This window comes from Felis catus, chromosome B3 (assembly GCF_018350175.1).
Source record: "Felis catus isolate Fca126 chromosome B3, F.catus_Fca126_mat1.0, whole genome shotgun sequence".
Taxonomy (NCBI): domain Eukaryota; kingdom Metazoa; phylum Chordata; class Mammalia; order Carnivora; family Felidae; genus Felis; species Felis catus.
The window spans coordinates 73,258,848-73,272,386 of NC_058373.1; the positions used below are offsets into that span (position 1 = coordinate 73,258,848).

Below are 13,539 nucleotides of genomic sequence, written 5' to 3' on the forward strand. Positions count from 1 at the left end.
TAAAGAGAAAACAGAAAGTAATGCATTTTTATAACTAGAAAGAGCAAATACAAGAATGGTTTTTGAAAAGCAACTAAATAGATTAGCAAGTCTAGTTTATTTATTTATTTTTTAAGTTTTATTTATTTAAGTAATCTCTACACCCAACGTGGGGCTCAAACTCATGACCCTAAGATCAAGAGTCACATGCTCTTCCAACTGAGCCAGCCAGGTGCCCCAAGTCTAGTTGTTGTTGTTGTTCTTAAAGAAGAAAACACAAACACACTGAACAAGAAAAGAAGTAACCAGATATAGCAGAAATTATTTATATATGCATGTGTATTGTTGTTGTTTTGCTCACATCTATCCAAACATATTTGAAAACTTGTATAAAATGGATCAAAACGACCCTAGAAAGATGGAAAACTTGAATCTACCAGGTAGCACAGAAGTGGCATAGGAGTGAGAAAGTTGTCAAAGTGTGTACCCTCTATCTAACCCTCCCCAGATCACCAGACCCAGATAATTTCACAGAACTGAGAATAAGCATAATAATAATAATTTTCTAATTCTTTTCATAAAGCAAGCATTATATCAATAAGTAATATATTGCAAAATAGCAAAAATAGCACAATACTCATTCATGAATATCAATGCAAACATCATAAAATATTAACAATGAGAATTTGGCAAAGCATTAAAAAAATAATATACTATGACCAAGTGGGGTTTTTCATGAGATGCAAGATGATTTAATTTTAGAAAATCTGTTTTTTAAAAAAGAAACTCTGTTAATATAACTTATCATATAAACAGATTTTAAAATATGGTCATTCCCATGGATGTTTATTTTTTTTAATGTTCATTTATTTTTGACAAAGCACTGTGCATGCATGCAGGGGAGAGGTGGGGGAGGACAGAAGATCTGAAGTGGGCTTTGCACTGCCCAGTGTGGGGGCTCGAACTCATGAACTGTAAGATCACGGCCTGAGCTGAAGTCAGAGGCTCAACTGACTGAGCCACCCAGGTGCCCGTCCCATGGATGTTTAAATAAACTTTTTGACAACATCCAACTTCCATTCTTTTCTTTTTTTAAGAAAGCTATTAATAAAATGACAAAGGATGAATACCTTCTTAACATTACATATCTCTAATCTCCAACGCTAGAATTATTCTCAATGGGGAAAGACTAGCTTTCCCATTAAAGTTAGAAAAACACAAAAATGCTATCACCTGCACTATGAGATGGAAATATTCAGAGAAATGACAAAAACATTAGCAAAGAAGACATGAAAATTATACATATTACTAGAAGCTTTCCAAAATTATCTGAAAAACTGTAACAGCCAATAAATAAATTGAGTATGATGGCTGAGTACAAAAGTAATACACAAAATTCAATCATCTTATTAGTGAGAAATGGGTTGGAGATAATGGAAATTACTCAAACTGGTTTAAGGAGAAGGTGTTTTTTTGTATGTGTGGTTCACAAAGTCAGTGGAAGGGCTGGAAGCATGGGGTCTAAGCAGAACTTGCAGGAAGGCTTAGTCAGGGTACCCCTGCTGTGAAAGGATACAATGCCATTTCTGCTGCAGGAAGCTGCTGAATCAGGAAGAGGCTGACCCCAGAATCACACCGTCTGCCATGAACCGTGTTGGAACATGCCCTGCATGCTATCTCATGCCCTCCTGCTCTCCCCACATAACACGGTCTCAGATAGTTTCCTGCATGTACAAAATCTAAATTGCATCCAGAATACTAGTTAACATGCAGTCTTGGAAATGAAGTTGTTAGCCGTAGAAAGTCAGCTCTAATGAAAAGACACCGTAAAAGTAATCTCCTCAGACCTAAAACACTTTTAAATTCAGATGCCGTGTTACACAATGTCTTGTTCTGTGCTGATAAGAAATTTAATTTTATAAGCTTTCAAATTAAACACAGCTGATTAATCAACCAGGGTAAAAGACTCAAGTGAGAATATATTTAACTGTGTTCTCAAACAAAAGTGATGGATTTCTGTTTTCTTGCTATTCAATGTAAAAATAAATAAATAAGTACGTGTGATTTTTCTCACTGTTAAATTATTTCATCATTCATTTAAAATGAACCCCTTAAAGTTTGTCAAAAATCATGAACTGGATTTAGTTAAATATCAGAAGTCATGAAGCACCACTAAGTGAAGGAGATGATTATAGTTCATGAATGATATTTCTGAATCACTTCACTAAATACAACCTTCCAATGAACTCCCTAAAGATTTCTGCTTGGAGTTCAGATGTGGTTCCTCATAGCTTATAAAAAGTTCAAGTGGTGTTTAATTGGTGAGCTGGGTATCAGAATTCATTGACTCCTCTCTGCAAACATTGAAAACAATCTTGCCGGGATAACCAAAGACTTGAATATTTTCCTTATAGAAGTCTTCCAGCTACTAAATAAAGAAGGTATGAAAGAATGGAATGCAGCCATTATGAAATATTCTTGCCAAGAAAATCAAACCTGAATGTGATAAAGCCTCTACAGTTTTCAGGGAATACAGGGCGCAGAGGAACACATTGCACAACACCATGAGGATGCACACCATCAGCAGAGACCGTGGGCATGCTAAAGGACAAATGTCTGGGTTCACTCAACAAATAAATTGTAAGGAAAAGAGAGAGAGAAAGAGAGGGACAGAATAAGGATCTAGATTTTAAAAGTCATAGGAGGGCATCAACAAGTTATGAAGCATGGTTAATGTTTGGATCTTCAGCCAAACAAACTGTTAAAAAAATTCTTCAAGATAACCAGGGAAATATGGATATGAAATATGAAAGGCTATTTAATACATTAAGCTTATGTTCTATTAGATTATATGTATTATTATCATTTATTATTATTAATATAAACATTAAGAAATTATTATTAAATTTCAGAAGTCATAATGGTGTTATGGCTGGGATTTTTGAAAAATATTTCTTAGCTTTGAGAGATACACACTGAATATTTGTAGATGGAATTATATGATGTCTGGTATATGCATCAAAATAATCCAGTGGGGGAGAACATCGAGATGAAGCAAGTTTAGTCAAAAATTAATCATTTGGGGGCACCTGGGTGGCTCAGTCGGTTAAGCAACCGACTTCGGCTCAGGTCATGATCTTGCGGTTCATGAGTTCAAGCCCCGCGTCAGGCTCTGTGCTGACAGCTCAGAGCCTGGAGCCTGTTTCAGATTCTGTGTCTCCCTCTCTCTCTCTGACCCTCCCCTGTTCACGTTCTGTCTCTCTCTGTCTCAAAAATAAATAAACGTTAAAAATTTTTTTTTTTTAAAAAGAGCAAAATGTTTAAAAAAATTAAAAAAAATTAATCATTTGGGGGCACATGGGCATTTATCACACTGTTTTTTTTTTAATGTTTTACTTATTTTTTTTTTTAATTTTTTTTTCAACGTTTATTTATTTATTTTTGGGACAGAGAGAGACAGAGCATGAACGGGGGAGGGGCAGAGAGAGAGGGAGACACAGAATCGGAAACAGGCTCCAGGCTTCGAGCCATCAGCCCAGAGCCTGACGCGGGGCTCGAACTCACGGACCGCGAGATCGTGACCTGGCTGAAGTCGGACGCTTAACTGACTGCGCCACCCAGGCGCCCCAATGTTTTACTTATTTTTGAGAGAGAGATTGAGACAGAGCGTGAGCAGGGGAGGGAGAGAGAGAGGGAGACACAGAATCGGGAGCAGGCTCCAGGCTCTGAGCTGTCAGCACAGAGCCCAACGCGGGGCTTGAACCACAATGAGAACATGACCTGAGCCGAAGTCGAACACCCAACTGACTGAGCCACCCAGGTGCCCCTGTTTTTTTATTGCTGGTTTTTTTTTTTTTTTTTTTAGTTTTTAATTAAGTTCCAGTTAGTTAACATACAGCATACTATTAGTTTCAAGTGTACAAAATAGTGATTCAACACCTCCATACAATACCCAATGCTCATCACAAGTGCATTTCTTAATCCCCACCACCTATTTTAAACCATCTCCTGCCCATCTTCCCTCTGGTAACTATCAGTTTGTTCTGTATAGTTAAGAGTCTGTTTCTTGGTTTGCCTCTCTCTCTTTTTCTTCCCCTTTGCTCATTTGTTTATCATTCATCAGTCAATGGACACTAAGGTTGTTTCCATAATTTGACTATTGTTTTTCTAATAAAGAGGTTTGATTTTTTTTTTATGTTTATTTATTTTGAGAGAGAGAGCAGGAGGGGGCAGAGAGAGGAGAGAGAGAATCCCAAGCAATGTCTGTGCTGTCAGCGCAGAGCCCCATGCAGGGCTCAAACTCATGAACCGTGTGATCATGACCTGAGCCAAAACCAAGAGTCCTATGCTTAACTGACTGAGCCACCCAGGCGCCCCATAATTTGGCTATTGTTGATAATGCTGCTATAAGCATTGGGTGCATGTGCCCCTTTGAATTAGTATTTGTGTATTCTTGGGGTAAATAGCCGGTAGTGCAATAGCTGGGTCGTAGGGTAGTTCTATTTTCAACTTTTTGAGGAAACTCCATACTGTTTTCCAGAGTGGCTGCACCAGTTTGCATTCCCACCAGCAGTGCAAGAGCATTCCCCTTTCTCCACATCTTTGCCAACACCTGTTGTTTCTTGTGTTGTTGATTTAAGCCATTTGGACAAGGATCAGGTAATATCGCATGGTAGCTTTGATTCTTATTTCCCTAATGTTCAGTAATGTTGAGCATCTTTTCATCATACTATTTTCTCTACTTTTGTGTATGATGAAATTTTACCATTATAAAAGTTTTAACAAGAAAAACAAGCTTAAGTTAAATATAAAAGCACTACTAATAGTTTCTATTTACTTATTGACTTTAGAGAGAGAAAGGGAGAGCACACACGTGGGGAAGGGGCAGAGGGAGAGAGACAGAGAGACAGAATCTTTTTTTTTTAATTTCTTCATGGTTTTTCTTTTATTGTTTTTTAATTTTATTTTTTATTTTTTTAAAATTTACATCCAAATTAGCATATAGTGCAACAATGATTTCAGGAGTAGATTCCTTAGTGCCCCTTATGCATTTAGCCCATCCCCCCCACAACCCCTCCGGTAACCCTCAGTTTGTTCTCCATATTTATTAGTCTCTTCTCTTTTGTCCCCCTCCCTGTTTTTATATTATTTTTGCTTCCCTTCCCTTATGTTCATCTGTTTTGTCTCTTAAAGTCCTCATATGAGTGAAGTCATATGATTTTTGCCTTTCTCTGACTAATTTCTCTTAGCATAATACCCTCCAGTTCCATCCACGTAGTTGCAAATGGCAAGATTTCATCTTTTTGATTGCCGAGTAATACTCCATTGTATATATATACCACATCTTCTTTAGCCATTCCTCCATCGATGGACATTTGGGCTCTTTCCATACTTTGGCTATTGTCGATAGTGCTGCTATAAACATGGGGGTGCATGTGTCCCTTCGAAACAGCACACCTGTATCCCATGGATAAATGCCTAGTAGTGCAATTGCTGGGTCGTAGGGTAGTTCTATTTTTAGTTTTTTGAGGAACCTCCATACTGTTTTCCAGAGTGGCTGCACCGGCTTGCATACCCACAGAGAGACAGAATCTTAAGCAGGCTCCAAGTTCAGCTCACAGGGCTTGATCTCATGACCCTGGGATCACAACCTGAGCCAAAAGCAAGAGTTGAATGCTCAACTGACTGAGCCACCCAGGTGACCCTAATAGCGTCTAAACACAAACACAACATACAATTTTATTCATACTTCAAGGATATACATGTTTGAAAGTTGCTTGAAATCAGAATTACTATAAAGCAACAGTATTCAAGGCAGTTTGCCATTGGCAGAAAGATAGACATATAATTGCTTCCCATTGCTCTTGACACATAATCCAAAGGAACAGGATAGAGTCTAGAAATACATTCACATTTATATGGCCCATTGATTTTCCACAAATACGCAAAGGTAATTCAATGTGGGAAGAATAGTTTCACAGTGTTGGAACACTTGCATATCAGTATTTTTGAAATGATCCCCAATCATTACCGTATACCAAACAAAAGTATTAACTTAAAATAGGTTATGGACCTAAACTTAAAAGCTTAAACTGGGGGCGCCTGGGTGGCGCAGTCGGTTAAGCGTCCGACTTCAGCCAGGTCACGATCTCGAGGTCCGTGAGTTCGAGCCCTGCGTCAGGCTCTGGGCTGATGGCTCAGAACCTGGAGCCTGTTTCCGATTCTGTGTCTCCCTCTCTCTCTGCCCCTCCCCCGTTCATGCTCTGTCTCTCTCTGTCCCAAAAATAAATAAACGTTGAAAAATAAAAAATTAAAAAAAAAAAAAAAAAAAGCTTAAACTGTTATGCCCAGAATTCGTGATCCCCAAAGACGACCAGGGAACCGAGTCCGATGCAAAAGCAAAGAGCCTTTATTCAAGCTAGCTCAAGCTCAATCTCCTACCTGCACCAACGCAGTGGTTGAGATACGGGGGGGTGTGGGGGGGGGTGGTTTCAAAAGCACAAAGGTTTTATAGGGATGAGGCCATTGGCTGGGGAAGGATAGAACAATGGCTGCCAAGGTGTGGTCCCAGATCAGCAATTATCAGCGTCACCTGGAACTTGTTAAAAATGCATATGTTGGGCCTGGTGGTCACAGACCTACTGAATCAGAAACTCTGGGGGTGGGGCTCAGCAATCTGTGTTTGAACAAGTCTTCCAGGAGATTCTGATGCACCTGAAGTTTAAGAACCACTGTGTCTGAGGATCTCTAACATGTTTGGCCTCAGTGTATACAGAACATTTCTCACTGGTCACTTATTAACCATTGGCTGTCAGCCTTGCTGTGCTATATAAATACCTAGCACCAAACACCATCCCCAGAGACCGTGATTAATTGGTTTGGGGAGGGGTAAAATGCTCCCAGGTCATTCTAAGCCTGGACAGGGTTGAGGGCTCTTGCCTCTGGCCCCTTCCTGAGAGAAGCCCTCCCTCTTCTACTCACATTTTCCACACCTCTCACACTTTCCTTCCTCCCACCTCAGATTTCGGAAGAATGCCATCAATCGGTAAGTTACTTAAGGGGAGGAGGCGTGTTCTGAGGTTTGAGCAGGAACTTGTTTCTGCGGCCATGTCGGGGAAATAGTCACTAGTCAGCCGGCCTAGGTCTGCTCTTTCAAAACCGTAACACTTCTAAAAGAAAATGTAGAAGAAAACCTTTGTGATCTTAGCTTAGCAAAGATTTCTTGGATAGAACCTGGAAAGCATGAACCATAAAAGAAAAAAATTATGAACCAGACTTCATCAAAATTTAAAACTTGTGCTTTTTCAGAATATATAAACAGCTCTTACAGCTCAATAATAAAAAGACAACTCAATATGCAAAATGGACAGAGAACTTGGACAGATATTTCACATACAAAAAGTTACAGATGGAAAATAAGTCAATAAGGAAATACAGATTAAAACCGCAGTGAGATACCACCACAACTCGCTAGAACAGCTCAAATGAAAAAGACATATAATGGCAAGTGTTCATGAAGATATGGAAAACTGGGAATATCATACATTACGGTCTACATCCAGTACAACCACTTGGGAACACACCCTGTCAGTTTCTTATAAAGTTAAACGTACATTTACCACACAATCCAGCAATTCCAATCCTAGGTATTACCCAAGAGAAACAAAACAATTGTCTACCAACAAACTTGTACATGAATGTTCATAGACATTTTATTCATAGTAGCCCAAAAGTAGGAACAACCTAAATTTCCATCATTAGGTAAGTAGGTGCACAGATTGTAGTGTCTACGTGCAGTGGAATACTATTCAACAATAAAAAGGAATGAACTGCTGATACACAAGACACAGATGCAATCTCAAAAGCATTACTGTAAGCAAAAGAAGTAGACAGAGGAGAGTACATGTTCTATGATTCTATTTGAAAAAAATTTTTTTTCAACGTTTTTATTTATTTTTCGGACAGAGAGAGACAGAGCATGAACAGGGGAGGGGCAGAGAGAGAGGGAGACACAGAATCAGAAACAGCCTCCAGGCTCTGAGCCATCAGCCCAGAGCCCGACGCGGGGCTCGAACTCACGGACCGCGAGATCGTGACCTGGCTGAAGTCGGACGCTTAACCGACTGCGCCACCCAGGCGCCCCTCTATGATTCTATTTCTATGATAGTCCAGAATAGGCTAAAGTAATTCATAGGCATAAAAAGCAGATCACTTGTTGCCTGGGCCCGGGGCGGACAGGTGTGGGGTGGGGGTGGGGAAAGGGAAAGGAAGAAGACGTGAGGTTGATGCAAATCAGATGCAAGTCTGATTCCACAACTTTCTAGAGTAATGGAAATATCTTATATATTGATTATGACGGTGGCTACACAGGTGTATACATTTGTCAAAGCTTATCAAATTGTGTGCTTAAAGCAGCTGGACTTTACTGAGTGTAAATCATACCTCAATAAAGTTTACTAAATAAAAAAAGAATATGCATGTTTATATGAGCATTGAATATCTCTAGAGTACACACAAAACATTGCTAACTGAGGAAAGCCTATAGAGAGTAGAATTGGGTGTCCGGGGAAAAACACGGTAGGAAGATTTATTTTTCATGCTAATCGCTTTGGGAGGGAAAAAATGGGACTAGGCCATGTGAAGAAAAAGGAAAACAAAGTACCAGTTAATATGTGAAAATTACGCTCAAACTTACTAGTAATCCAGGAACTATATATTAAAGTAGCAGATATATACTTCGCAATGAGAATGGCAAAATTTTAAAGTCTACTCCACCAACAGAGTGTATCCAGTGCTCTCAAGAATTGGATGAAATGGTTACTTTCATACTGTGTTAGGGAGTACAATTCAGTACAATACAGTTTAAGAACGAGCTATGGTATCAACTGATGAATGGATAAAGAAGTGTATATATATATATGTATGTATATATATAAACTTTAAAAACTTAAAAAAATAAAATAAAATCTTTAAAAATAGATTTTAAAGAAGAGAACAGGCTCTAGTAGTAGCATCTATCCAAATCCAAAATAGAATTAGATACCTTGTTTTGTTGGTTCTTTTTTAATGGTTATTTATTTGAGAGAAAGAGAGAGAGCAATAGGGGAAGGGGCAAAGAGAGAGGGGGAGAGAGAGACAGCACAGAGCCCAATGCAGGGCTCAAACTCACAAACCGTGAGATCATGACCTGAGCCGAAACCAAGAGCCGGCCGCTTAACCGACTGAGCCACCCAGGTGCCCCTACCTTGTTTTTATTTTTTAATGCTCATTTATTTATTTATTTTGAGAGGGGGACAGGGGCAGAGAGAATCCCAAGCAGGCTCCTCACCTCAGCGCAGAACCCGAGGGGTATGGTGCTCAATCTCACAAACCATGAGATCATGACTTGAGCTGAGACCAAGAGTCAGATGCCTAACAGACTGGCCCACCTAGGTGCCCCCAGAATTGGATACCTTTTAATCAACAATTTAATTTCTAGGAATTTATATTACAGATTATCTTCTACATATTTACATGTTCATGTAAAAGGGTACTGTGGCACGTTATTGGTTATAATAAAGGACTAGAAAAAGCAATAACATCAATAAGGAACTGGTTAAATAAATTATGCTTGGATATTTACCATACATATGTACTACCTTTAAAAATGAATAAGAATAGGGGCGCCTGGGTGGCGCAGTCGGTTAAGCGTCCGACTTCAGCCAGGTCACGATCTCGCGGTCCGTGAGTTCGAGCCCCGCGTCAGGCTCTGGGCTGATGGCTCGGAGCCTGGAGCCTGTTTCCGATTCTGTGTCTCCCTCTCTCTCTGCCCCTCCCCCGTTCATGCTCTGTCTCTCTCTGTCCCCAAAATAAATAAACGTTGAAAAAAAAAAAAAAAGAAACTGTATTTTGGAATTAAAAACATGAAAGTCACCTATGTTAAGAGAAATATGTCAAGACAGAAAAAGACGAAGTAAGTGCAGTTACAATTTTAACATACAGGGAATCTGAGTGAAAGATACACGGGAACGCCTTGTCCTGTCCTTACAACTTGTCTGTAAACTGGAAGTTATATCAGAATGAAAAGCTACAAGAAAATAAAATTAGGTCTTATTCCTCCCACCCTCACCCCTCCTGCAGTCTCAACTAAAAACAAATTAACCAATACAGAAGGAAACTGGCTTAGAGCCACAAAGTCCTTGTGTTCACAGAGGAAGTGTGCATATTCCAGGTGGATAGCCAACAGTGCCATCACCACTTATTAAAAGGCTCCTCGATTTCCCATTTGATTGCAATACAACTTTTCACATACATTAAACTTTCATACATAATAGGATCTATTTTGGATCCTCCATTTTATTCCACCAATCTAACTGCTATTTTTTAAAATTTTTTTAATGTTTATTTATTTTTGAGAGAGACAGATAGAACACGAGCCGGGGGGGGGGGGGGGGGGGGCGGGGGGGGGCGGGGCAGAGAGAGAGGGAGACACAGAGTACAAAGAAGGCTCCAGGCTCTGAGCTGTCAACACAGAACCTGATGCAGGGTTCAAACTCATGAACCTCAAGATCATGACCTGAGCCGAAGTCGGACCCTTAACTGACTGAACCACCCAGGCACCCCTCTACTTGGTATTTTTATGTGACTATCATCCTGATTTGCTGTGTAGCTTCAAAGTACATTCTGATATGTGGGAAGACAACCAGATCATTACTAGTTTTTACTGTTTCAACAAAAGAAATATTCCTTGCCTATACTGAGACACTTATTCTTTCACTTAAACCATCAGTTTGTTTTATTCACACACACACACACACACACACACACACACACACACACACACACAATTAGTATTCTAATTATAATTTACTTTCGAAAGAATTAACTTCTTTAATATTAAGACTCCCCAGGAGCACAGTATGTTGTTCCATTTGTTCAGGTTTTGCATAAAATAATTTTCTTCATAAAGATGTCTCTTGTTTGAAACAGCATTTAATGGTTCTTGTTGTGAATACATTATTTTCCCATTTGCTTATTCCTTATTAACTCTAGTGATATTTTACTAAATCTCTTGGGCTTTATACAATCATATTACCAGCTTGAAGAAATGTGTTTATCTCCTCTTTTCCAATGTCTCGGCCAGCTATTTCATTTTATGAGATTGTATTTGCTAGAAAGCTTACAAGATAATATCAAATAATGTCCATAGCAAGCATCCTTATCTGGTTCCTAATTTTAATTGAAAGCATATATCAATTAGCTTTACTGGTGTGTGTGGTAATTGGTTTTTGTTATACTTAAGAAGTCTGCTTCTATCCCTATTTTTACAGAGTTTTTAAAGTAAGAATGGCTGCTGAATTTTATCAAGTGACTTTTCAGCATCTATTGATATAATCATATTATTTTTCATTTCATTTGTTATTGTCATAGATTATGTTGCTAGATTTCCTGATATTGAACACACTTGTACTCCTGAAATAAACTTTTCCAGGTCATGAGTTATTATCCTTTTGATAAATACCAGATTTTATTTACTAGTACTTAATTTAGGAATTTTCCTCCTATATTCTAAAGCACACTTGTTCTATATCCCTTTCTTCTATTTTTAGGTTTTATGTCAAAGTTATAGTGGCTTCACAAACGGAATCACAAAAAGAGATTTTTGCCTTTTTCTATGACCTAGAATAGTTTAAATAACATTGAAATTGTCTGGTCTTAAAATATCAGACAAAATATAGCTGTGAATCTATCTGGCTCTGCTTCCTTTTTATTATTAAATCTTTAGTCAGTTTTCTAGTCTCTAATAATTATTTGGTCTGTTGAGGCTGCCACATCTTGGTGCCCATTATTCATCATTAATATTCTGGAAAAAAGTATTTTTAAGTCATGAATTTATGATTTTGCCACAACATTCCTAAGAGAAAGCTCTTCGTATTCTCCTGAATTATCTTATATCTATAGTTATGCCTCGTTTCTGATCCCTAGTCTTATATGAAGAGTTCTTACAAGTTAAAGCAAAGTATTTTTCAACCAGGTGCAGAGCCTAATGCGGGATTCGATCTCACAAACGCTGAGATCATGACCTGAGCTGAAATCAAGAGTCAGTTGTTCAACTGACTGAGCCACCCGGGCACCCCAGGAACTAAATTTTTAAAAAAATTTATGCAATACTCAAAGTAATTAAGTAGATGTGGTACCCATAAAAGCATACAGTCTGTGAGGGAAAAGAAGCAGTCAGAAAACAAAAATGTCCTTGGACATTAAAAATATAAATGGCAAGAGGCGCCTGAATGACCCCTGCTTGGGATTCTCTCTCTCTCTCTCTCTCTCTCTCTCCGCCCCTCCCCTGCTCTCTCCCTCTCTCTCTCTCTAAATTAATAAATTTAAAAAAAATAATTTTTTTCTTGAAGATTTTATTTTTAAGTAATCTCTATACCCAATGTGGGGCTCAAACTTACAACCCTGATATCGAGTTACATGCTCTACTGAGCCAGCCAGGTGCCCCCAATTAATTTCTTAATAAATAATATTTTTACTCGGTAAAAGAATGAAACGACATTAAAAAGTGTTCAGAGCATCCCTCCCACCCTTCTCCATTCACCCCATTCCCCACTCACTAACCTTCAAAGGTAATAACTATTTCTATTACTTTCTTGTTTATCCTCAAAGTTGAGAAAATGGGTTTGAAACTTAGATTTCTGAACAACCCAAACCATGCCAAACAGTAGATGGAGTTTGGGGAAAAGAAATGCATATGAGACACACAAGCACTTACTTAGAGTAGAGCGTACTCTGGAGCTTTTGTGAAATAAAATGCTAGGGAAGGATTTCAGCAAAATGAAAAAGGAACCAAAAAGCAGGACACACAGGGTACCAGATACATAGTAGCAGTTGAGTGTAACATATAAGAAGTGAAAGAAGCCAAAAGAAGTTTCAGGCGATTTGTTAGACCCAGAGGCAGACTTACTACCAAACTAATGAAAATAAGCTCAGAGTCCCTCAGTCATTTCAGACCTTTCCAAGTCTAAGAGATGAGCCCTAAGAGTGTCTATTTGTAATTCTGTACTTTTTCTCTTGAAGATGGCCCCCCAAATTATATAAGATTAAAGACCTACAAATCTTGGATCCATCTTTGATTAGACCTTAGTAGTTGGAAGATTTTTTCTTTTCCTTTTTTTAAATTTTTTTAATGTTTATTTATTTTTGAGAGATAAAAACACAGAGTGTAAGTGGGGGGAGGGGCAGAGAGAGCGGGACACATAGAATTCAGATCAGGCTCCAGGCTCTGAGCTGTCAGCAAAGACCCCGACGACGTGGGGCTTGAACCACAAACTGTGAGATCATGACCTGAGCTGAAGTCGATGGTTTAAGTGAGCCACCCAGCCACCCCTAGTAGATTTTTCTTTAACCAACAAACTATTAATGACATGAATTACATTTCCTTCCTTGGGTGGAATAAAATTATAGTAATATTTATCCAACAAATTGATAAGTGACATTTATTGATTTTCCATTTCTGAAATTAACCTATAGACAAGACACAAAGAATTAATTGGAATTAGAGAACAGAATAGGAATGTC

General features: G+C 38.6%; 1 protein-coding gene across 2 annotated transcripts in view; it reads left to right on the forward strand.

The window, feature by feature from the left end:
* LOC111560963 (olfactory receptor 49-like) overlaps positions 1–13,539 on the forward strand; it is a 31,391-nt gene that overhangs the window by 1,911 nt on the left and 15,941 nt on the right. The window contains exon 1 of one of the 2 annotated variants that reach the window (XM_045059669.1): positions 6,672–7,024. The exons of the other annotated variant lie outside the window; for it this stretch is intronic. The gene's annotated coding sequence lies outside the window, so the exon portion shown is untranslated. Of the gene's footprint in view, positions 1–6,671; positions 7,025–13,539 lie in introns of those variants that run through there. 2 annotated transcript variants of the gene reach the window in all.